The sequence below is a fragment of the Schistocerca gregaria genome, chromosome 1 (assembly GCF_023897955.1).
Source record: "Schistocerca gregaria isolate iqSchGreg1 chromosome 1, iqSchGreg1.2, whole genome shotgun sequence".
In the NCBI taxonomy this organism is placed as follows: domain Eukaryota; kingdom Metazoa; phylum Arthropoda; class Insecta; order Orthoptera; family Acrididae; genus Schistocerca; species Schistocerca gregaria.
In genome coordinates, this window is record NC_064920.1 from 213,618,173 (window position 1) to 213,626,573 (window position 8,401).

Here is an 8,401-nt window from a genome sequence, read left to right on the forward strand (position 1 = left end):
AATGCTCGTCCGAATACGTACCTGCATTGGCCGCCCAGCAGCGTCCGGTCGGTGTCTCGGCTTTTAAGCTGCCCCAAGGGGACTGAGGGTGCAATACGTTAAAGAGCCGATCACTGTTACTCGCTTCCTGTCATCTCTGGCTGTTATCGGCATCAGTTTGTAACCGAGAATACAACATTCGTGCATCGATTCGCAGTTACCATAAAAAATTGAAAATAGAATGAATAACTAGGGCTTGACCTATACAATCACTATCGTAATCTACGTCACTTGAATAAAAAATAATACGTTGATCGACGTACATTTGACTTAAATTGGTATCAGACGTGATTTCCAAATCGGATAAATGGGAAGTGCCACAGTGCGAAAACTTCGACCCTTTTCAAAATGTTTGAGCCCCGACCGGTTCAGATTTTCTGGCGCAAATTCGGGTGGCTGGTGAAAAATATGTTGATGCCTCTACACAACCAGGAATTTTTTACATTACCTGACATGAAATTAGTGTCACGTACTTGAATAAAATGTCGAAGACACTAAATTAGTAATCTAGCCTAGCCAACGATAGTTCTTAAACATATGCATTAATATTCATAACAATGCTGAAAGCCGTACGTCATTCAGTAATTAAATAAAAGCCTAATTATGCACCTATGGTCCTCTGCATTATTGTGGGATTCACTCATGAATTTCCATTACTTATAGTGAAAGGACTTTTGTCTGAATCTTCCTCAGTGATAGTCGATCGCTAAGGAATTCTGCTCAAACTGTGTGTCGCCAATACCGCCATGAAAGCTTTCGTTGCAGACTAATAAATGACCCAACATTCCATGTATGAGAGATAAAGATGCAAGCGGGTTTACCGAAATACAAAATGATCTGGGGGATGCTGCCATTCTTAAAACTTTCGTGTAATAATAATTACAGCGTCAGTTAACAAGTAAAGAAACACTTATTGACAAGAGACACGCCGGTAAACTTCCGTCAAATTTAATTTGTAATTACAGTTTTCACTGTCTGAAACGAGTTTATTGTATTATTAAATGATTTGTAGAAGTAGTTTCGGCTTGAATACGTCAATCACGGTCCTTAGTGATGTCTATTAATCGCCACATATGTATTTTACAGTTCATAGAAATATGCACAAAGGCCACAACTGTATATCAGAAGCATTTTGTAGACATAATCATGCTTTTAAACGCAATCTTTGACACTGGTCTGTATCAAGAGCAAAATCAGAGAAAATCTGCACAAATCATATATTTTTCTTTGCCTTTAGAAAGAAATTTTCATCCACCATGTCCATGTAGATAAATTCATATCGCATTATTCGTGTTACGTATACAAGTGCTCCTAGTATCCTTACCAAGAATTGTATCTGTATACGTCGAAGGCATCTGTAAGCAAATGACACCCCACGAATATCTAACACCTTGGGACTGGAATACTCTCTTTCAAATTCTAAAGGTGGCAGGGGTAAAATACAGGGAGCGAAAGGCTATTTACAATTTGTACAGAAACCAGATGGCAGTTATAAGAGTCGAGGGACATGAAAGGGAATCAGGGGTTGGGAAGGGAGTGAGACAGGGTTGTAGCCTCTCCCCGATGTTATTCAATCTGTATATTGAGCAAGCAGTAAAGGAAACAAAAGAAAAATTTGGAGTAAGCATTAAAATCCAGGGAGAAGAAATAAAAACTTTGAGGTTTGCCGATGACTTTGTAATTCTGTCACAGACAGCAAAGGACTTGGAAGAGCAGTTGAACGGAATGGACAGTGTCTTGAAAGGAGGGTATAAGGTGAACATCAACAAAAGCAAAACGAGAATAATGGAATGTAGTCGAATTAAGTCGGGCGTTGCTGAGGGAATTAGATTAGGAAATGAGACACAAAGTAGTAAAGGAGTTTTGCTATTTGGGGAGCAAAATAACTGATGATGGTCGAAGTAGAGAGGATATAAAATGTAGACTGGCAATGGCAAGGAAAGCTTTTCTGAAGAAGAGAAATTTGTTAACATCGAGTATAAATTTAAGTGTCAGGAAATTGTTTCTGAAAGTATTTGTATGGAGTGTAGCCATGTATGGAAGTGAAACATGGACAATAAATAGCTTGGACAAGAAGAGAATAGAAGCTTTCGAAATGTGGTGCTACAGAAGAATGTTGAAGATTAGGTGGGTAGATCACGTAACTAATGAGGAGATATTGAATGGAATTGGGGAGAAGAAAAGTTTGTGGCACAACTTGACTACAAGAAGGGAACGGTTGGTAGGACAGGTCCTCAGGCACCAAGGGATCACAAATTTAGCATTGGAGGGCAGTGTGGAAGGTAAAAATCGTAGATGAAGACCAAGAGATGAATACACTAAGCAGATTCAGAAGGATGTAGGTTACAGTAGGTACTGGGAGATGAAGGAGCTTGCACAGGATAGATTAGCATGGGGAGCTGCATCAACCAGTCTCAGGACTGAAGACCACAGCAACAATAGGACAACTTGCAGGAAACTGATCCAAAGTATAACAAACTGCACCTAACGCTGTGTTCTGCTGCTGTATTTGAAATGTTATTCAGTTAGTAAAAACTGACAACGATTCCAGGTGATTACATTCGTCATATAACGTTCTTTACAGAATCTCACTCCTCTGTAGAAAACAGTTTTTAAGGTTTGAATACTACTCTGCGCGTGAGTTCATGTTAAGTATTGGACGTTAAACATGTAAGCTTACAACTTAACAAAAGGTTTGTAATTAGGTTCACAGCTCATTGGAAGATCCTAAGTGCTCTCGTTTCTCAAATACTGGGTGGGGATAGTCTGGGCCACTCGCGCTCCGTTTTAAGCAAAAGCTTGCTCTTCACTCATCTCAATGACAATGGCGTCGCATCTCCTGACTTACTTGACGTTCAATGTTATAATTTTTCAGATACAGTGAATGGTCTATGTGGACACTGCCTGCAAAATACGATTCGAATTGAGTTGTTAATAAAGATGTAATAAATTAAAACGTCATGCCTGATAAGTTTTACTGCAAGAACTGCGTAAATTTATTATGCGATGAACTTCCTTAATTCTGTGTGTGTGTGTTGACGGGGGGTGGGGGGGAAACCGGTTGCGAAAAACCGTTTCGTAGAAGTTTTACACTATTTATGCAAAGTTTGTTGGAAGTCGCTAAATGCTCTCATACTGAGATACTGGGTGACTGTAATCTGGGTATTTGCGCGCACACTGAATTACGCCGACTCAAATATGCATGGTGTTTCACAACACACATAAAAACTCAAGTCTGGAAACGTCCAACGATGCTACAGAGCGTTATGGCTGTAGGCGCCGGCCTATGTAAATGTCTGTGTATGTACACGTTGACTCCGTGATGTTACAGCCTTTAAAAGATGAAGGAGAAGAATAAATGTATAAATTTGTGGCAAGGGTTCTTGTACTTGAAACAGACCTGTCGAAAGTTATGGGCAAAAACCATTCTGATACCTCTCACAACACACACATGTGCTGGTACTGGTGTTGCTAAGACTGTAGGTTAGATCATTTTCAGAAGTGACAATACAGACCAAAACAAGAAAAAATGTCTGGTAAATAAAGGCTCTAAAATGCATGCCTTAAGAGCGGTGAATACCTGTTCAATAGAGCAAATGTGTTTCACAGAAGCGAGGATGTACACGTGCTCACAGCTCCTCAGGTACGCATTTTAGAGCCCATGTTTACCAGACATTTCCTCCTTGTTTTGGTTCATATTATCACCCCTGAAAGTTGTCTCCCTATAATCTTAGCAACAACAGTACCCGTGCATTTATTCCTCTGCCAAAGGAGTCACAACGGTTTTAGCTTTTAACTTTCGACCTGTTGCCTTTACAGGGACTCTTCCCTGAAATTGATACATTTAACCTTCTCCGTCATCCTAGAAAGATTTTATCATCACGAAATCAAATTGTGTAGTCATTTACAGGCGCCTGTAATTTTGGCGCTCTGTAGCGTCTTTGAATGATATTTTTGGACATAGGTTCCCTTGTAAAATTTTATCTATTAAGTCTCCTTTACAACATCGAGAAGTGTGTTAAACTGTGAAACGCCCCACATACAAAATTTCTAACGGTAATATTGCTCTTGCTGTTACACCTTAAACATAAGATTCATAATTTCAGTTAAAAATTATACCAAGTACTGAAAATCAACTGTTACCCCTGGAAGCCGTAAATAGGCAACCTGCAATTGGGACTGGGAGACCGTAACTCGGGTAAGCCGTTTAGTAATAGCTTCTGCAGTTCTAGAGACGAGGGTTATTCATACTGTAACACCGCTCCGCCACGGTATTATTGCACTTGGCCGCTATAGAAAACACACGGTGACGTTACGGTCAACAAGTATAGCGGTGACCAAGGAAAACACATTGTACTGTCAATGCTTTCAAGTCAGCTATGCACATACTATCAACATAGATTACGCGCTGACTCAAAATTAGCGCATTCTCTCCCAGGTGCAATGACATTGTGGTTGACTAAATACTGTTGCCAGGTGTGGTGGACACCAGCTCTTACAGCGACACAGTACCAGCGAGTATTAATGCACGAAGAAGATACAGCAAGCTGTGGTCCTAGACCCTCGACGTAGCAGCTGCATTGAAGGTCAGGCCTCCCACTTCCGTCTACAGGCGACAGCGTCATCAGTGCAGACCTCCCCTCTCCCCATCCCAAACCAAAGACAGCCGGCTTCGCAAGCAGTGCCCGTCCCAGCTTTTCTCTTGTCTGAGACGTCACTGCTTCAGCTAAAAACAGCGGCAGCCAGAAACTGAGTGATCCAGTAAATATCTCCTAGTTTTGTGTAACATCTGTTATCTTACTTCGAAGACAAAAACGCTGATTTGCAAGTTATTTCGTCTAAGCAATCACGGCAAGTATGATTAGTTGCGATTCATTACATGGCATTTCATTCGGTTGCGCTTGTGCGCCGGTAGTATCACAAAATACCAAAAAACTACTAAGTTTTGATACTTGGAGTCAAACCTAGCTGCAACACTATTACAACCATCCTGTTGTTGCTAAAGTATCTATCTTCTGGTCCATTTTTGTATCACTTTCCATACGAATTACCTCTTAAAGCTCCTCTTCAGTACTGTTGTAGAGAACTAATTTTATTTCATTCGAACTTATTAACTCCTCCTATTATCGCGGTTAAAAAATTCTGCAGATAACAACAACTTCTCACCCGACAATTTCTGTAACTTGACATACGGTCTATGGCCTATGCCACTAACATGGCAAACTACAGTAAGAAGCAAGACGCGATTTTTTAAATTACAAGAAACGTTCACTCTATCACTGTAACCGTTCGGATACACTGTATTCCGTACAAAATCAAACCGCCTTAGAAAAATACTGTTTTAGACAAAATATTTATTTGAAAATATTAAAATGTAACAATTGCGTAAATTATGTTACTTAGCTGCTTTGCATTAATGGCGTGCCCTTTCTTTTCCAAACAATAGTTCACTCGTTATTACTATCTGAAGTTGTTAAAATTTAGCTCTAACGTTGGAACTGGTAAACAACATTAGCCTATAAATCTATCTTAGGTTTGGGAAAAATGAAAATTTGTAGTTGTAGAGAACTGTCCTAATAGGATTTCTTTAAATTTCAGCCTCAAAACATCGTAAGCGTACCATATGTCCGAAAAAAGTCCTCGGCATCATATCGTACCAGATGTTAGTTAATGATTAAAATGAAAACTTAACTTAATCGAGGTAGAAATATATCGCCAGTTATAGCGCAGTTTTTTGTTTCTACTGCTGCGTGCTTCAATAGAACGCATAACGTAGCCTTCACAATACTCCCTTCATTGAAGACTGTTCTGTTAAAATCGTTAGGGAGTTTCAGAAGGGGAACTACCATCGTTGGGGAGTTTCAGAAGGGAAACTATTATTCTGCTAATAACAAGTCTACTGCATGTCACATTGCTTTTAACACGCCCCACTATCACTGTATCGTCAGCCGTCTTTAAAAAGAAATTCTACAGAAATAAAGTAAAATCGTCCTGTTTTGAGTGCTATACACGTTGCATTATATCAAAAGCATCCTGTTCTAACATTTAAAACGAATCAGAAGTAGCTAATTACTACTTTATTTTACGTGTACTTTCCTAGCAGTTAGAAAAAGAGTTCACCAGTTAATAAATATGCCTCCGACCCCATCCGACATGTCAATAACTACAAGAAACCTGCAGACAAACATCCGAAAGACTGTTTGAACATTAAATATGACATTCCCTACAGTGTTGTGTAGGCCTGTGTAGTTTTATTTGTTCTTTAGCAGTACGGACATTTAAAGCTAGAAAGTGACTCAACGACTGCCCATTTTCCTAAATATTACTAGGCCTACATACATCTTAATGAAGCACAAATCAAGTACTGAAGTAATATACTGAAAACGTTTTCAGTCGTGCTTTGATTTGCACAGTCGTAACACATCAAAAAGTATGAAGAACTGATGGTATCACGTCGTAAATAATCCTTCAAACTTGGATGATATCCGCGTATCAAGGAAGCTTAGTTAAGCATGTCCTTCCATCACAAATAAAGATACCAAAGTAAAGTCTTCTTCAAATATCTTGGAAACAATTTAGTAGATATAAAAACATCGCATCCGCATATCTTCTTTTCCGGACACATTTTCTTAACCAAATACAAACAGCTACGACGTTTATATCATTTGCTCCGATGTGCAAAACATTGCTACAGAAATCAGATTCTACAGCTTACCTTCTTTAGGTCTCAATTCTTGGCAGCACGGCGTAATCTCAAAGCAAAGCAGACAGCGGTACGAAGTCAAGTCATGAATCACAAAATATACAACAGCTGTATTAACTAATGTCCGAACATTAAACGTATACACAACTCTGCACACTTCCTCTTGAACACGTCATTAACACAGGTGAAACCATCACAATAAACTCGACCAATCGTGAAACGGAGATACGAAATAATCACACAGCAATGCAAACTAATTTCAGGCTACTGCTCACTTCACTCCGCGCAGATAAGGCAGTTCCTCGTGCAGCAGTCAACCTGCTAGCAGGGCTACCAACTACGTCGCGCTAAAGCGCACACAGGCGAGTACCGTGCCACGCGAAGGCACATCCACTGATTCTTCAATTCTAAAGTTGGTAGCCATGAAAAGCACACTCATTATTACGTAAGAAAAATATTTCAGTCCTTTTGGTTGACGAAGAAATAACTCAAAAAAGTAATGTTTTCTTTGTATTGTAAATACTGATGAATATTTTAATATCTTTTGCCCGTTTATTACCTCGTTATTATTGCCTAGTTCTTATTAGGAATTAATACCATTATGACGCAACAGCTTCTACGAAGTCGCCTGTACGATGTTGAGTATTACGCGTTTTTGTAATTCAGTCAAAATAAATAAAGAAAAATGATTTATTAATTTCTAGTTCACAGTTAATCTTCGCACTGAGCGTGAGCGTGAGACTGTTTAGTCCACCGATAATTATTGTATTCATCACATACCAACGTTGTACTAAAAAATCTTACATTTTCTGACGCCAATTATGCTCACTTGGAGCTTTAATTATCGTATTCGGATTGTTTTTATTGCATAGTGGGGTGAATGAGATGAAACGTCAATCCAGAAAATTCATTTTTTTCAATATCTACATCTACATCTACATCCGTACTCCGCAAGCCACCTGACGGTGTGTGGCGGAGGGTACCCTGAGTACCTCTATCGGTTCTCCCTTCTATTCCAGTCTCGTATTGTACGTGGAAAGAAGGATTGTCGGTATGCTTCTGTGTGGGCTCTAATCTCTCTGATTTTATCCTCATGGTCTCTTCGCGAGATATACGTAGGAGGGAGCAATATACTGCTTGACTATTCGGTGAAGGTATGTTCTCGAAACTTTAACAAAAGCCCGTACCGAGCTACTGAGCGTCTCTCCTGCAGAGTCTTCCACTGGAGTTTATCTATCATCTCCGTAACGCTTTCGCAATTACTAAATGATCCTGTAACGAAGCGCGCTGCTCTCCGTTGGATCTTCTCTATCTCTTCTATCAACCCTACCTGGTGCGGATCACACACTGCTGAGCAGTATTCAAGCATTGGGCGAACAAGTGTACTGTAACCTACTTCCTTTGTTGTCGGATTGCATTTCCTTAGGATTCTTCCAATGAATCTCAGTCTGGCATCTGCTTTACCGACGATCAACTTTATATGATCATTCCATTTTAAATCACTCCTAATGCGTACTCCCAGATAATTTATGGAATTAACTGACTCCAGTTGCTGACCTGCTATTTTGTAGCTAAATGATAAGGGACCTATCTTTCTATGTATTCGCATCACATTACACTTCGCTACATTGAGATTCAATTGCCATTCCGTGCACCATG

At 39.7% G+C, this 8,401-nt stretch overlaps 1 protein-coding gene across 1 annotated transcript in view; it reads right to left on the reverse strand.

Annotated features, from left to right (window-relative positions):
- LOC126336997 (inversin-like) overlaps positions 1-7,110 on the reverse strand; it is a 97,808-nt gene extending 90,698 nt beyond the window's left edge. The window contains exon 1 of the mRNA XM_050001242.1: positions 6,755-7,110. The gene's annotated coding sequence lies outside the window, so the exon portion shown is untranslated. The remainder of the gene's footprint in view (positions 1-6,754) is intronic.
- Positions 7,111-8,401: the final 1,291 nt, after the last annotated feature.